Below are 17,190 nucleotides of genomic sequence, written 5' to 3'. Positions count from 1 at the left end.
TCATTATAAAATTAGTGATTGTCTTGTAAATCATTGATGATTACTGTCAATAAATAATGCTGAATATTAATGTTCCTGACTTATTATTTAATAAATCAATTTTATTCTAAATTCAGCTCATAGGATCATAGGATATATCTCTGAGGCACTTACAAGCCTAGACAAAAATTTAGCCCATGTCCCAACAAGTCAGCACCCTATGCCAGTGTCCATCAGGGATACAAGTGGAATCTCAGGGGTGTATTTTCTGTTCCCCATCCAGTTATCCAGGTTGCTCTTAAAAAAGGTTAATGAGGTACTGTGCTTGACATGGAGAGGGAGTCTCTTCCACAAAAGGGGGAGTTTCTGGGGCACAAATCTGTCCCACCAACAAGACCTATTGATTTCACAGACCAGGCTAAGGTCACATGTGTGGGTTACACGAGTGGAGCTTGACTTGCGCATATGCAGCACTCCCATCAGGGCGGGGTCTGAGATTTGCTTTGTATTCTGGACAGAGGTCACCTCTGAGGAGTCTGCTTCAGACTGAGTAGAGGGACAGGGCCTTTAACCTGATATCTGTGTAGGGTAGATGTTTAGGCCCTGGATTCTCCTGGTGAGGAACCCCTGTGGTCTCTCCAGCTACTACATGTGCTTTGATAGGTACATTCTGAAAGGGGCATTGTACTCAATAATTGGTCTTATAAGGGAAGAATGCACAGATGTTATGACCACCTTTTCCCTGGATGAGATACCCTTACTAATGAGGTGGGCCATGTAGAAAACTTTCCATACAACAGAGGCAATATTGTGGTCAAAAGTCATTTTTCGATCAACCTGGGTTCCCAAGCCCCTCATGACTGATTTCGTGCTTAGCACCTTATTATCAATGTGATAATTTGTGGGGACATCACTCTCCCCAAAGGAGATGATGATGCATTTTTTGGCATTCAGTTTGAGGCCATGTTTCTGGCACCAGTCATTTGTTTTGGTGAGACCCTCTTGGAGGATGTCCACATCACTAGGGGAATTGATGATGGCACTCAGCTTGCAGTCATCTGCAAACTTGGTCCGCCATATCCTACTGGTTTTGGCCTGCACCTCAGAAACATGTATCCCAAGCAGCAGAGGCCCCGAGACCAATCCCTGGGGAAAACCGCTTGGCCTACTGCTTGAGATGGCTTCCCCTATTTTGACAATGTGGGTTCTATCAGTGAGCCAGTTTGCTTCCCATCTAGTAACATATGAATTGATGCCTAGTTGAGAGAGTTTATCTATTATACCTGAGTGGGGAATAGTATTGAAGGCTTTGTCCAGGTCTGTGCACAGTCTTTCCCTCGTCCATGACCTTGGTGACTGTCTCAAAGAAGTCAACCAAATTTAACAGGCATGACCTCCCCTTGATTAAACCAAAGTGTGTGGGATTGAGTGTCTGGAGGTTGCCAATGTCCTTGTTAATGAGGTCCATGATAATCTGCTCCATGGCCTTGCAGATAAGGCTAGTTAGGCTGATGGGTCTATAATTTCCTGGATCAGTGAATGCTCCATCTTTGTGCAAAGGGATGACAGTGGCTGTCCTCCACTCAGCTGGGACAAAGCCGGTACTCAGGCTTTGGTTGAATAGGGTGCCTAATGGTGCTGCAGGTTCCTGCCTGAGGTCATATAAGATGCAGCCTGGGATGTTATCGGGTCCCATGGAGGCTGTATTTTTTGCCTTTGAGAGGGCAGTGATGACTTGCTCCCTAGAGATAAGGGGAGGGGGCAGGTATTGAGGATGTCCTGTTTTACTGTTGGGGAGACAGATGGGTGAAGTTTTCACTGAAGCTGTCTGCTAGCAGGTTGGCAATATCTACACCATTTGTGTATGTGGTGTCCTTGACCACCGGTTCTGAGCAGATCCAGGTGCTTCCCTTGAGGTTGTGGACATATGTGAAGAAGGCCTTATGATTGTCTTTAGTAGATTTGACCAGTTTGCTTTGGAGGATTTCAGTAGTGCTCTTATTTGCTTGTTCAGGCTAAGGAGACATTGTTTCTAATTAGGCACTTGCTTTTTCTTGGTCCTGGACAGCAATTTTTTCCTTTTATTATAGAGTTTATTTATTACAGATGTCCACCAGACAGGTTTACTCTTCCTTGAGGAGGATGGTATCGCCCTGTCAGGTATTCCTTATTCCATGCAGCTTTATAAATGCTCATATAATACTTTGGTGTAGGTTTGGACATATGTGCCAGTTCCTGTGAAGGGGAAGGGGGCTGTGAAGCTGTTTATTCCTTCCCTCATGAGACTGTACTCAGCTTTGAAGAAGTTTCTTTTGCTTGACCCAAGCTGGGGGGGGGGGGGTTTGGGGGAGATTGTGACTTTGAAAGTGACCGCTTTGTGGTTGGATCTTACCAGGGATGATGACACTGTAGGGATACTGCGGTGGTTATTCATGTTTGTTAATACCAAGTCCAAAATATGTTCACCTCTTGTAGGGGTGTTGACCAACTGGTCCAAGGCATTTGCATTGATGAAATCAAGAAATCTCTGGGCATTTGTGTTTTGGCATAAGTATTTCTTCCAATCTATGGTTAGGTAGTTAAAGTCACCCAGAATCAGGGTAATGGGTTGAATCTTGATAGATTCGAAAAAGTCCAGATAGGTGGAGTGGGCATCTTGAGTCAAAGTTTGAGGTCTATAGCTAGCTATGATTTGAATAGGGGTCTTGTCAATTGTTAACTGCACTTGGAGTGTTTCATGTGCGTCATACTGTTTCACCAGTCTGGAGGTGTGTACGTCTTGCATATATATATTGCAACTCCACCTCCTTTTGCTTTGCTGACCACGGTTTGGGGTCTGAATGTATGATAGGATGACTAACCTGTTATGGCTGGGGTGCTCTCTGCAGCTTTGAACCAGGTTTCTGTGACTGCAAAAATGTCAGCATCTTCTAGGGTTAAGAATGCTTGCAATGAGTGCAGTTTCATGTTTAGACTTCATAGTGTTTAGCAGCATGACCCTTAATTTACATTTTGATGAAATTTTCATGATGGTAGTTTTGACTTCATGGTATTGCCTAAAAAAGGCACTATGTGGGAGGCAAGAGCTTTTGCCAGGAGTCTGAAGCCCAACGGAGACAGATGCAGGCCATCTCTGGCAAAGCTTTGTGGTTTGTCAATCATGTCATCCCTGGCTGTCAGGTACTGGATCCCCTTGGAATGACACCAGAAACTAAGCCAATTGTTAAAGTCAACCATTTTCTGTTTGTACTGAAGCATCATTGTGGGTGACAGTAGAATGTTGCTTAAGGCTAGGAACATACCTGCCTGGGACACATATTCAGCTGTTCATATTAAGTTGTTCAATTAACTTTCTGTAAGAATTGACAACAATACTTAAAAAATGTTCCTAAGCTAGGACCTGTGTCTTTCATTTTACTTTGCTTTGACCCTGAATTCTGAGTGAAGATGTTGTAGCTGTGAGCCTGTACTGCACTGTATCATTCAGAATGGTTATATTCTTTCTTATGCATAATAGCTACTATTTCTGCAGGCTAGCTAGATGCTTGATAACTACACCAGTGGCATGTCTTCTTCTAAGCATTTTTGAGGTGTACAACATCTGCATTGTTCCTTCTATTGCTTTACATCAATCAGGGGCTGCTGAAACTGAGTTTACATCATGTAAGGATTACTAAAACACAGGATCTAGTTGATATTTATATCCTTTGTAATTTTATTGCAATGTGATGATATCTTTATTTGCATATTACATTAGCCCTTATGCTATACTTACTTTTGCAGCACTGAACTGTGATGATTGCATACAAGTCCAGGTAACATTATAAAATGGTATGTCATGAAATGCAATATTTTTACTTTGTTGCACTAATATGTTTCCACTGCACAGGATGAGTCATTATTACCTTCATGAATTTGAGATGCACACTGAAATTACTTTTGAATATGCACTGTATATTGTCTTGATGTAACTCAGAGCTCATGACTGTCAGTTTTGTCAGCTTCTGGCTTCAGTTCTACAAAATACTGTGACAAAGAGAGATACTGCCAGCACAGCTGTCTGGAATTTTGTGAATATTTATGTCACTTGTGAATAGCAACATGATCTATGTAAGATGTTTGCGTTACAACTGTATTAGAGCTATATGTCATGTGTATATCAAACTGGTTTGTACAGATGTGTGTTGAAAAGGGTATTTGCAAAAGGCTTGTATTTAAAATGGATCCACAGTGTACCCTACTGGAAAAGAACAGAATGTACATTCACTATTGTAACTGTTTAAATTTATATAGTTTAACAGTGGAAACTGGAATACAGGAGGTTAACGTCAGAAAAATAACTGAAATTAAATTACTTTATTGCAACGCCATAAAAGCTTGCATCTTTCAGTCAATGCAGCAAGGAGACACAATCTCTAAAACTAGGGAGCTTTCTGTGCTGTCTTCAGAGTGATCTAATTACTAGTTTTGAAATGTGAAGGAATGTTATTGTTTTATGGCTTCCAGCATCTGCCAAAGATCTAAGGTCTATGTATTTTCACAGGCAGATGCTAAATACTGCCAGATTCCAGCAGTGGGGGTTTCACCTGGAATAGAGTGAGATGACAAGAAATTATGTAATTCTGCAAGCTGTCCCAGCAGTAATATTTGAGATATTAATTTGAGAACTCTCTGAGAGAGACAGGGAATTCTGTATTCTGTCTTGGACCTGACAACAACAACTAGAGGATCCCATTCATCACATCTGCCATGCTCTGATGAAGTAAGTTTCTAGGGAACAGTATAGTTCTCTTGGATATAGTCAGGAATATAGCAAAGCTTAGTTTAGATATTTTTTTTATTTATTTGAGACTGTCCTGCAATGTTGTTTTAAATATTTCCCATGATTTTGAACTGTGATGTCACTGTGATTATATACTGAGTATTTTCTTGTTCTTTTATTATTTATTATTAAATATATGTAAACCTTTCATTGTGGCTGTTATGTCTAGAGATATTTAAGTTTTGAGAGTACTTGCATATTTATTTGGTGACACTGTGTGGGCCGCTCCTAATAGCCTTGCTCTTTGTCAAACTACCATTTGTATTAATATTAATATTACACAGTAAGATTGGACGCCCTTTGTTAAGGGTCTTAAAGTAACTGATAAAGAGTTGGCTGGTGGCAGTGATAACTATCTTATAGTCTGGGCAAAAGGAGACATAGCTAGTAAACCTGTGCCAGCCTTTCCCAAATGTGTGTGTGTAAATCACACCTCAAACAGTAGAGAGTGTGTGTGTGTGTGTGTGTGTGTGTGTGTGTGTGTGTGTGTGTGTGTGTGTGTGTGTGTGTGTCAGCTACTTGGGCAAGGACATGAAGCACTGGTTGCACAGAGAGGGTGCTGGAGGTCTTTGCTTAACCACTCAGCTAAGATCTCAACACAAGCTGTGCCAGTGGGGAGTCTTATTGGGGATCTGGAGAAAGAGGGTGAAACCAGCCCCGGACTGGCTGTGATCTCTGTGTGCTTTTAATGGAAATTGTACTCAATGCAGATAGCTGCATCTGGAAATACTGATTGTATATCTGTTATCCTTCCCAATGTACATCCCCAACTGGTGCTAGTGGTGAGGATTGAGGCTCCTTGATTAATGGTCCAGTGGAGGGTCATCTCAAATACAATGAAATTTAAAGTGAGATGTGTCATATATATTTTTAGTAATTTCTCCAAGTATACAAAATGTGTTCATTAGCATATATTGCTCTTTGAGTACTCCGGTCAATTTTCTGTCTTTTATAGATTGTGTCTCAGTGAAAGAAATGCAAGTATAAAAGGTTTATGTGTTAACTTTACATATTTTCCAAGTTTGTATTTTTACTCGTATTTTAAACTGAATAATTGTTTAAGGCACAGTTTAAAGAATGATTATGAAAGGTAAAATGTGTCTTTATTATTTTTATAAACTTAAATTTAAAAGGACCATCACCTATCATTTGTCCAATGTAAGTAAATTAATAAAAATGTTAACATTTATTTCTGTTTCAGGGAGCCAGACTGGATCAAGTGTGAACAATGCTCACATGTCCTCTACAGAGCCTGCAGTATACGTTAATGTTCATGCAAACACTCAACAGGTTAAAACTTATTTTGTTCATCAGTTTTGTTGATCTTTAGAACAACATTCAGCATAAAATATGTAAACCAATATGTTAACCTCTGCATGAGGTTTTATTTTGTTAAATATTTTTCTATATTAAGTGTATCATGAGGTTTTATTTTGTTAAATATTTTTCTATATTAAGTGTGTTCATTAAGTTCTTACTATGCAATTTCAGCAGGAAACACGAGTGAAGAGTCCTCGGGAAGTGCAACCTGAACATATCTACATGGTATGTGAATCATAACATATTGGATTCAAGCAAACTGTTTCTTTATATGATTTTATTCTTAAGCTAACAAAATAAAAGAATGTACTCAGGACTCCTGATATTTTTATCCTGTAATAACACTCTTATTTTGAAGAAAGTGACTGGAAATTTATCAGTCCATTTATTAGCTTGCAGTACAGATATTTGAGATATAGGATAGTATACTAATTCCTACCACCAGACACAGAAAGAGATCCTGATGGGATCAGCTGATCTACAGGACTGTTGTTTAAGCATCAAAATGGCCTTAAATGAGATCACGAACTGAATTCCTGTAAAAACAACAACCAGAGACAGTGATCTAGCCCTGCAGAGATGTGACTGTATAATAAAAATAAAGTGTGCTTTTCAAAGCAAGCCACCATTTTGAAAGTACAATTTCATATTCATAGCAAACCTGCCCTTTAAAGCTTCATTCCACTGACTGCATTGACTGATTACTGCTGTTATACCTATGAGGTTCTTTGTCCATCTTGTTGAAGCTGTTACAGTGACTTTATATTAGCCCATACATGACAGAGACAGATATATTGTAGTAGATATCATTCTTTTAAGTCAGGGGCCTTTTCTCTTTGCTGCACTGCAACCAAGCGTGTCAGTAAATTGGAAATGACATAGCTGAGGGTGAAGGGCATTCATCAGTTCTTACTCCAGCCTGCAGTGTCAGACAGACTGAAGAAGACAGCGTTCTTTTGATGAACATTCCCCTTAGAGGATGCATACACTGTTTTAATCATATTTACCTAAGAAAAGTAACAGTTATGAGATTGCTTAGTTTTGGACATTATTCTTAAACAGAAATAAGAACCTGAACTAAGGGAAGAGATCTCGGTATTTCCATTGGGAAGTTAGTTCATATATCATATGCAAGCTGTAAGCAGTTTAAATTTAGGAAGAATGATGACGTGAGATTATTTCACATTACTTCAAAAGATCCTACACCATGCTTAAAATCAAACGAAAACATCATGAAAGTGTCATTTTTAATTGTCAAGGCATTTGCAAATGAACATTATTTGGAGTCTGAAGGATATCAGACAGCATGGCAAATCTTAAAAATGTGGTCTTGTGTATAAGTTATGTGCCATATTGATGCTACTGAGCTTCATCTAGTTTCTACAAAGTGCTAGGCTGAGGGGAAGGCTGGTGGGTCAGCATGTCTATCTTATCATGTGAGGGGAGCTCCACTTCCACATCTCTGTGCAGACTGCTTAATGGTGAGAATGTAGCCAGTGAAGTAAAGTACAAAACTGGATTGCTTGAATACATCCTATCGGGTTAGTGATGCCAGTCCGTAAATTGAAGTGTTAGTTACAGAAAGATCTAGAAGCTGTGTGAAGTTTTAAGTGTCTCACATCAGGTTTGAAGGAAAAATGGAAATCAGAGGTATTCTTTGGCAAGGACTGAGAAAACAGGTAATCTTGAGTTTCAAGAAGTATCGCAAAATAACATACAATGCTGGAGAAAGGTAAATATAATTCTGTCTGGTCTGCGTATTGAAGGTAAACTAAGACAGCTATTCCCTCTTCCTCAATGTACTCATTTTTTTCTCATGCTTTTTTAAATGTCCAGATTGACATAAACCTGTTCTATGGATTCAGTCACTCACTTCACTTGTCTGTCAATTTCTCTTTGAAGACAGACAGGTGAAATGGTTGACTGTCATCTTGTCATAGAAGAAGTGCTTCCTAACTTCCTGGTAAAATTGAATCTTTTAATATGGTAATCATGCCATCAGACAGGTGAAATGATTGACTGTCGTCTTGTCATAGAAGAAGTGCTTCCTAACTTCCTGGTAAAATTGAATCTTTTAATATGGTAATCATGCCATCAGACAGGTGAAATGATTGACTGTCGTCTTGTCATAGAAGAAGTGCTTCCTAACATCCTGGTAAAATTGAATCTTTTAATATGGTAATCATGCCATGTCTAATTCATCCTGTTTTCTCATTTCAAGAAAATTCCTAACTCAGTGCCTAATTATAACCTTATCACCTCAAATTATAAACCACTCTGAATTCTGTGATCAAATCAAAAGGTGCTCAGACTCCTAAGTCCTGTTTGACCTGTTTCCTTCATCCCTTCATCACCTTGGTTGTTCTTCTCTGCATGCTTTTGAATAGCATGACATCATCTTTCTTCATGTAATACCTCCAGATACTTTACTCCATTTGTTTTTCACTATAAAAATTACTGACTGGCAAATTACATCCAGACACCTTAAAAAGTATTTTTAATGTGTGGTGCAGTGCACCTTTAACTGTCCCATAAGACAAAGTACATATATGGGATAGTAAAGGATGCTGTTTTGCTCATCATTTGCTGCCACAATGGAAACTGTATATGGCCCTGCACAATGACCTCTGTTTTTCCAGCCTCCAAGCATGTCTGAAATGCAGCTTAACGCAGCAACATCACATGGTTTCAACTCAGAACATGGCATCTATCATAAAGGTCATACCTTGCCAAAGTTTTAGCTGGTTTATTGTTTTAATACATTTAAGATGGAAATGAGGTATGTCTCCGATCTCATACACCCTGCATTGGCAGAATTAAGAAGAATGTGAAATAGAAAAATCATCAGCAAAATTTAAATATTACCAGCAGAATACCATCTGAATTTCACCAGTCAAGTCAAAGTAACCTGGAAATTAACAGAAAAGAAGCCACTGAAATGTATTTTAAAATGACAAATGAACATTGTTGTTGACAAAAAAAAAAAAACACTTCCAGCTGAGCGTAGAGCCTAGAATAAAAAAGCAGTTTAAAAATCCTCAACTCACTAAAAGCAAATTAAGTCAAAAGAAGGTGTTGGTCAGACAACAAGTCAATATTTACGGTTAAAATTGAGGACTCTTCACATTTTACCACAGTTCTTTCATCATGTCATCCATCTTGTCACACCATACACCAGATAATTAACTCAGTGGTGTAACTTGCCAAAAAAAATGGAAGCAGTGGTTACAGAAATTCATCCTTTACAGCACTGCTTCTGATATATTTTGGAAAAGTGAAGAGTTGCAAGTTGCAAAATTTTTGCACCTGGCTGAAGATGATGTTATTATTGCATTTAGTGCATTTATTCTTATAATCTTACTAAACATTAACAGACTGACTTAATTGTCAATAAAAATCAAGCTGAAAGGAAGTTACCAATAAAAATTAGGATGCATAGTAAAATATTGATGTGTGATTGTGTGTGTATGTATTTATATATATATATATATATATATATATATATATATATATATATATATATATATATATATATATATATATATATATATAAATATATATATATATATATATATATATATATAGAGAGAGAGAGAGAGAGATCACATCAATGCCTGCACTTTCTGTGGAAGTTGAGGAAAGCTAGTCTCCATTCCTCTGTCCTCAAAACCTTCTTTAGGGAGACCATTGAAAGCACCTTGACTAGTAATCTCACATTCTGGTTCGGGAACTGCAAAGCCTTAGACCAAAAGGCTCTACAGAAGGTGGTGAAGGTAGTGGAGAAGATCATTGGCTCCCCACTTCCAGCTCTGCAGGCCCTTTATGAAGCATGATGTATTGGCAGAGCCAGAAAAATAATCAGACCACACTCACCCTGCACATGGACTGTTCTCCTGCTTATCGTCAGGAAGATGATATCTTAGTATTCATTGTAAGTCTTCCAGGTTTAGTAGGAGCTTCTTCCCACATGCTATCAGACTGTTGAACTCTACAACATATCAATAGCTGGTGACTGGAACAATCGGTAGTACAGCTATCTCCATGTGCAATACCTACATCATCATCATCTTTTGGCTGTTCCCGTTAGGGGTCACCACAGCGGATCATCTGTTTCCATTTCTTCCTGTCCTCTGCATCTTGCTCTGTCACACCAGCCACCTGCATGTCCTCTCTCACCACATCCATAAACCTTATCTTAGGCCTTCCTCTTTTCCTGTTACCTGGTAGCTTCATCCTTAGCATCTTTTTCCCAATATACTCAGCATCCCTCCTCAGCACATGTCCAAACTAACGTAATCTTGCTTCACTGGCTTTGTCTCCAAACCTTCCAACCTGGGCTAACCCTCTAATATACTTATTCCTAATTCTGTCCACCCTTGTCACACAGAGTGCAAATCTTAACATCTTTATCTCTTCCACATCCAGCTCTAGCTCCTGCCTTTTTGTCAGTGCCACTGTCTCCAACCCATATAACATAGCTGGTCTCACTACCCTCTTGTAGACCTTCCCTTTCACGCTTACTGGTACTCGTCTGTCACAAATCACTCCTGACACTCTTCTCCACCCACTCCATCCTGCCTGTACTCTCTTCTTCACCTCTCTTCCACACTCACCATTACTCTGAATTATTTATCCCAAGTATTTAAACTCAACCACCTTCACCACTTCTACTCCTTGCATCCTCACCATTCCTCTATCCTCCCTTTCATTCACACACATATATTCTGCCTTAGTCCTGCTGACCTTCATTCCTCTTCTCTCTAGAGCATATCTCCATCCCCCCCAGGGTCTCCTCCACCTGTTCCCTACTCTCACTACAGATCACAATGTCATCTGCAAACATCATAGTCCATGGGGACTCCTGTCTGATCTCATCTGTTAACCTTCCCCTCCCCCTTCTCTGTTCATTATCTTAAGACAATCCCAAAGTTAATAAATATTACCTGTGGCAGGCACCATTTTTAAAACTACAATACACTCTGCTACAGGCCCCATGAGGAGCTCAGTGTCTCTCCAGTAAGTGTTTTACAACTGTAAATGCCTATTTATGTTGAATTGTGTTAGACATTTTACAACTGTATATGTTTATGTTGAATTGTGTTAGACATCTAATATGATTTATTCCTTATTATTGGAAGTTACTATGCCATGGCATGCCATCCCCTCCCACCAACTCAAGAACCATCCCTATGCACCCCTCACATATTCTACCAACTATATTACTCAAACATAAAGCATCCCTACAACTTAACATAGTAACCCTCCCACCATACCTATTACCCACAGAGCACAATCATAAAGTTTCCCCTATAAACAAACACATTCAAAAACTGAGAAAACTAATAACCTCGTGCATATCAAAACTAGCCCTAAGTGGAGACATCCACCCCAACCCTGGCCCTACCATCTCCAACCCCAATCCTCATAATCAGACTAGAAACCACAACTTCTCCCATATTACAGCCAGTAGAAAGCCAAGTGACTTCCTTCTACTAAGCCAAAATATTAGAAGTATATCCAACAAAGTCCATGAACTCCATGCCACCATAGACTTGTACTCCCCAGATATAGTCATCCTGACAGAAACCTGGCTAAAACCTCACATTACCAGTGAGCAAATACTCCCTACAGGTTATGGCATACTAAGAGTAGACCAGCTAAACAAGAAAGTAGGTGGTGTAGCTATAATATTTAAACAGCATCTAAACATCCGGATCTTAAAATCATCAGCTCCACAAATAGGCAATGAAGAAATAATATATACCAACCTCAAAATAAACCAAAACAAAACCATCAACATAATTGGATGCTACTTCCCACCTGGCCAAAACATCCCTCCACTAGAAAACCTCCTCAGCTGGTCAACCCACCATCTCCCCCAAGAAACTATCATTTTAGGTGATTTCAATATTGACTGGCAATCCTGTTCTGACAACCATGCAACCCATCATGTAAACCTTCATGGCTTCACCCAACTAGTCCAGTCGCCAACCAGGATAAATAAAAACTCCAGCAAGCACACTACCCTGGATTGGATACTAGTCAGTAAGAGCCCCCAGTCATATATAACAGGCTGCTTATCAGATAGCCTCAGAGATCACTCCTCAACATTCCTACTCAAAAAATACCTATAGCAAGCTAAACCTGTCATCTACTGTCAAATGCGTAAACAACTAAACTTTAACCCACTCACATTCATCTCATCCCTCAAAGAATGTAACTGGCATCCTCTAAAGTACCTCAGTCTTGATGACGCAGATGAATTTTTTAATACTACGTTCCTGAGCATCCTTAATTACCATGCCCCCATAAGACTTTCCAGAATCAAAGCACAACCCACCCATGGCTATAGAAAACCACTAAGTCAGAAATGAAAAACAGAGATAAAGCCTGGGAGCACTGACGCAAAACCAAACCCCCCTCAACTAGGCAGAAGTTCCTAGAATTACACAATAGAGTCAAAACGCTAATAAAATGGGACAAATTCCAATACTACCAGTCTGCCCTAGACTCCTCCCAACACAGTCCCGAACAATTCTGGTCCTCCATAAACTCCATCCTCCATCCAGGTAAGGTCAGTACCCCTCCTCCTAACATCCCTCACTCCTCAGAAAATATTGCTACCTCATTCAACACACACTTCACACAAATCATACTATCACTAGCTAAACAACACAACCCCTCTCCCCTCCAACCCACACCTTCAACTATTAATCTCCCCACTACCTTCTCTTTCTCCTGTACCTACCTCCAACATAAAAAAAAACCTCTTAACTAAACTTAAGCCCAACAAATTAGCAGCAGTCAACCTCCCAAGTGAATACCTACAAATCACAGCTGATGCTCTGGCCTACCCAGTATCCATTTTGATTAACCGATATCTGTCAGAAAGTTACGTTCCCACACTGTGGAAAGTATCACATATAATTCCCCTCCACAAAGCTGGACCCTCCACAGAACTAACCAATTACCACCCCATAGCTGTTCTCTCTCCACTCTCCAAAATACTAGAGAGATGCATACACTCTCAGGTCTCAGACTACCTCCTTACTAACAACCTCCTTTCCAATACTCAGCATGGTTTCTGACCAAACCATAGCATCACCACTGCCTTACTCTCCTTTACTAACACTATCCTTCAGCATAAAAACAATGGCTATCTCTCCTCTGCTACTTTCCTAGACCTATCTAAAGCATTTGACATGGTCCCACACAAACAACTTATCTCTGTCCTCAATAACCTATCCTTCTCACAATCAGTCACCATCTGGTTTCAGAGTTACCTGTCTTACCGCCAACAATCCGTTGTATGGCAGAATGACATATCTCCCCAACTACCTGTCTCCATAGGGGATCCCCAAGGATCCATCCTTGGACCCCTACTGTTCTCTGTTTTCACAAATAATCTAGCCTCTGCCCACCAAACATGGCACACTCATACAATACGCAGATGACCCAACCATCATCTGCTCAGCCCAGTCCCTACCCAAACTGCAAAAAGTCACACAGGAAGCCTTTTCCTCTGTTGAAACTTGGTTATCTGATGCCCAATTAATTCTCAACCCAAACAAAACTAAACTACTCATCTTCCAAACCACCAAACATACTCAAAACAACTCTCACTTTAACATCACAGAAAAAGACAACACTACTATATACCCAACTGAACACACCAAATTGCTAGGAGTGGAAATAGACAATAAACTAAAATTTGACATTCACATATCCATGACCATAAAAAAAGTCCACAAAAAACTAGGAGCGTTATACAGAAATAAGCAACTTCTCACCAAAGCAGCAAGGATTTCAATAGCAAATTCCCACCTTATCTCCACCCTACTTTATGCCTCTCCAATATATACCATCCTAAGGCAATGCGAATAAACAAGCTAGAGACCTGTTATAACAAAATCGCCAAATTCGCCACAGGGGCATCCTGCCGTAGTCAACACTGTCTCTCACTTGCTGACCTGGGCTGGCTTGAACTCCCTCACCTCCTTCAATGGTATCAACTCTCACTCGCCCACAAACTAGTAAACCATCCACTAAATGTCCCATCCCTCCAGAATCTACTCCAACCCTATCACACCACCAGACCACTAAGATCCAGCAACAAAAATCACTTGCAGATCACTAAAGCCAATAACTCTGCTGGTGAAGCACTATTCTCTTGCGCCATAGCCAAATTATGGAACTCCCTCCCACCCACAATTACATCCATACCATCGTGCACCCACTTCAAAACTTTACTAAAAGCGCTCCTAAAAACATGCTGGCTATGCCCTTGCAACTCCCACTCTAATATCACCCACCCCATCCAACCACTACCTTTCTTTCCACTCCATTAACTACCTTGATTATAGCAAGCTCAGATGCTCATAAGCCTAGTACTTATTATACAGCAGGAACTTCTTATTGTAATATTTGTTAATGTCTGTTATGTACTTCACAGATAAAGATTATAGTTGTCTACTGATGGTCCTATGTTCTTCATCTGTAAATATGTGTTAAGTAATTGCTACATAAATTGTTAATCGCTATGTAATCCAATGTAACTACTGTCTGTCTATTTTAACTGTGGAGCTTTTCTCCCCGGGCCTCTGCTGAAAATGGACCAACGTCCAGACGGACACTCCCAGTCAACAAATATAAATAAATAAATATAAATAAATAAATAAACCTGTCCATCACCATTGCAAATAAGAAAGGGCTCAGAGCTGATCCGTGATGTAATCCCACCTCCACCTTAAACGCATCCGTCACTCCCACCACAGAGCTCACCACTGTCACACTACTCTCATACATATCCTGTACCACTCTTACATACTTCTCTGACACTCCCGACTTCCTCATAGAATACCACAACTCCTCTCTAGGCACCCTGTCATATGCTTTCTCCAAGTCTACAAAAACACAATGCAACTCCTTCTGACCTTCTCTGTACTTCTCCATTAACACTCTCAGAGCATACATCGCATCTGTAGTGCTCTTTCCTGGCATGAAACCATACTGCTGATCACTAATCATCACGTCCCTTCTTAACCTAGCTTCCACTACTCTTTTTCATAACTTCATGCTGTGACTAATCAATTTAATCCCTCTGTAGTTACTACAGCTCTGCACATCACCCTTATTCTTAAAAATCAGTACCAAAACACTTTTTCTCCATTCCTCAGGCATCCTCTCACTTTCCAAAATTTCATTAAACAATCTGGTTAAAAACTCCACTGCCATTTCACCTAAACACCTCCATACTTCCACAGGTATGACATCTGGACCAACAGCCTTTCCATTCTTCATCCTCTTCATAGCTATCCTTACTTCCTCCTTGTTAATCCATTGCACTTCATGATTCACTATCCCCACATCATCCAACCTTCTCTCCCTCTCTTTATTCATCAACCCCTCAAAGTACTCTTTCCATCTGTTCAACACACTCTCCTTGCTTGTAAGTATGTTTCCCTCATTATCCTTTATCACCTTTACCTGCTGCACATCTTTCCTAGCTCAGTCCCTCTGTCTAGCCAGTCGGTACAGGTCCCAGCCACTGGGGATGCACAAGCCAGTGCATTTATTTGTGCCGGTCCCAAGCCCGGATAAATGGGAAGGGCATCCAGCATAAAACTTGGCCAAATTATTCATGCGGACACCAGTATTGTGCAATACTTACATCAAGCTGCTTTAAAAATGCCATCAGTAGTAACTGAAAATTCCATAGTATATACTTGTGCTGTTCAGTATATTCTGTATACTCTGTGCAATAATTGCTTTTCCACATGTGCAATACTTAATGAAGGCTGCTACCAGTATTTTAGAGGTATCTCAGATCTTGTCAGTCTTGTTCAGTATATGTATATGTTACTGTACTATTATATGACCTTGTTGTTCTCTGTAGTTGTATCTGATATATGCACTTCAAACTGAAGCAACATAATTTCATTTAACTCACACTGTGTGTGGGTCTGAATTACAATAAAGTTTATTTTGACTTGACTTTGACTTTGTGTGTATCTATGTATATATGGCTGAATTAAACCACAGAGCTGTACACTGAGTTTGGTAAACTGCATGATTCATTGCTTTGAGACAGAATAGAGTGTTGTATGAAAAATTACAATGTAAGATGTAAATTGAATTAACACTGGCTTAAACTGTGTGTGAGTGTATGTGTGTGTGTGTGTGTGTGTGTGTGTGTGTGTGTGTGTGTGTGTGTGTGTGTCTGTATTGAATTGCAGAAGTAACCAATATACAGATCAGAATAATAGCTACCACGTGTATTGCCATGAGCATTTTCCTGAATTGTTGCACACTCTACTTTAAATTATGGAGCAAAAATGAAGTTCTTCAATTTAAAAACAACATAAAAAGCATTTAACACTTAAAAATGCAACAAGCTGATTATTATACTTACACAAGTATAACAAGCAGCAAACTGATTGCTGCACTTGCACAAATGTAACAAACAAGATTGCTGCAGTCAAACTACCACACATTGATTGTTTCATCAGCACTCAGGATTTCAGTCATGACATTAAGTCCGTAAATGCAGTACTAGTGTGCATAGCCGGCCTTAGGCATAGGCCATCTAGGCGGCCGCCTAGGGTGCCACTCTAGCAGGGGTGCTTTCCAGTATTTATTTGATGTAGTAAGACAAGGATGGGGGCACCAGGTAGTGTGGTGGGGGGTGCCATGGAGCCCTTTTACCTAGGGCACCAGTTGACCTAAGACCGCTCCTGCTAGTGTGTCAGAAACAAATGCTGGTACTAAAATCCTCTACAACTGGAATCTGTTGATCATGTGCCCTTAGGGTTGCCACCTTTTGTTGTGGCTAAAACCAGAGTAAGGCCACACCCCTCGCATCACCCATATCCCTGCCCACTCCCATCCCCTCTCCAGACAACTTTGCAACATCACTATGATGTCAGCTGATGGGAATGCCCTCTTTTTCCATTCCTGATGCCTGCTTTCAGCAAATTTACTATGCTTTTCTGTAAAACAAAGCATAGTAAATCAACCGATTTAACAAACTCCAATAGTCTGTTTCCTTTTTTTGAAACAGAGTACCAGAG

The 17,190-nt window shown here is 40.0% G+C and overlaps 1 long non-coding RNA gene across 1 annotated transcript in view; it reads left to right on the top strand.

Annotated features, from left to right (window-relative positions):
- LOC122809288 overlaps positions 1-17,190 on the top strand; it is a 120,822-nt gene that overhangs the window by 34,954 nt on the left and 68,678 nt on the right. Inside the window, exons 2-3 of the long non-coding RNA XR_006365888.1 lie at positions 6,003-6,091; positions 6,293-6,346. This is a non-coding gene — a long non-coding RNA (uncharacterized LOC122809288). The remainder of the gene's footprint in view (positions 1-6,002; positions 6,092-6,292; positions 6,347-17,190) is intronic.

This window comes from Protopterus annectens, chromosome 8.part0 (assembly GCF_019279795.1).
Source record: "Protopterus annectens isolate FY-2018-M chromosome 8.part0, PAN1.0, whole genome shotgun sequence".
NCBI classification, from domain to species: domain Eukaryota; kingdom Metazoa; phylum Chordata; order Ceratodontiformes; family Protopteridae; genus Protopterus; species Protopterus annectens.
Note: the sequence above shows the minus strand (reverse complement) of the source record. Positions and strands in the feature narration are given on the sequence as shown.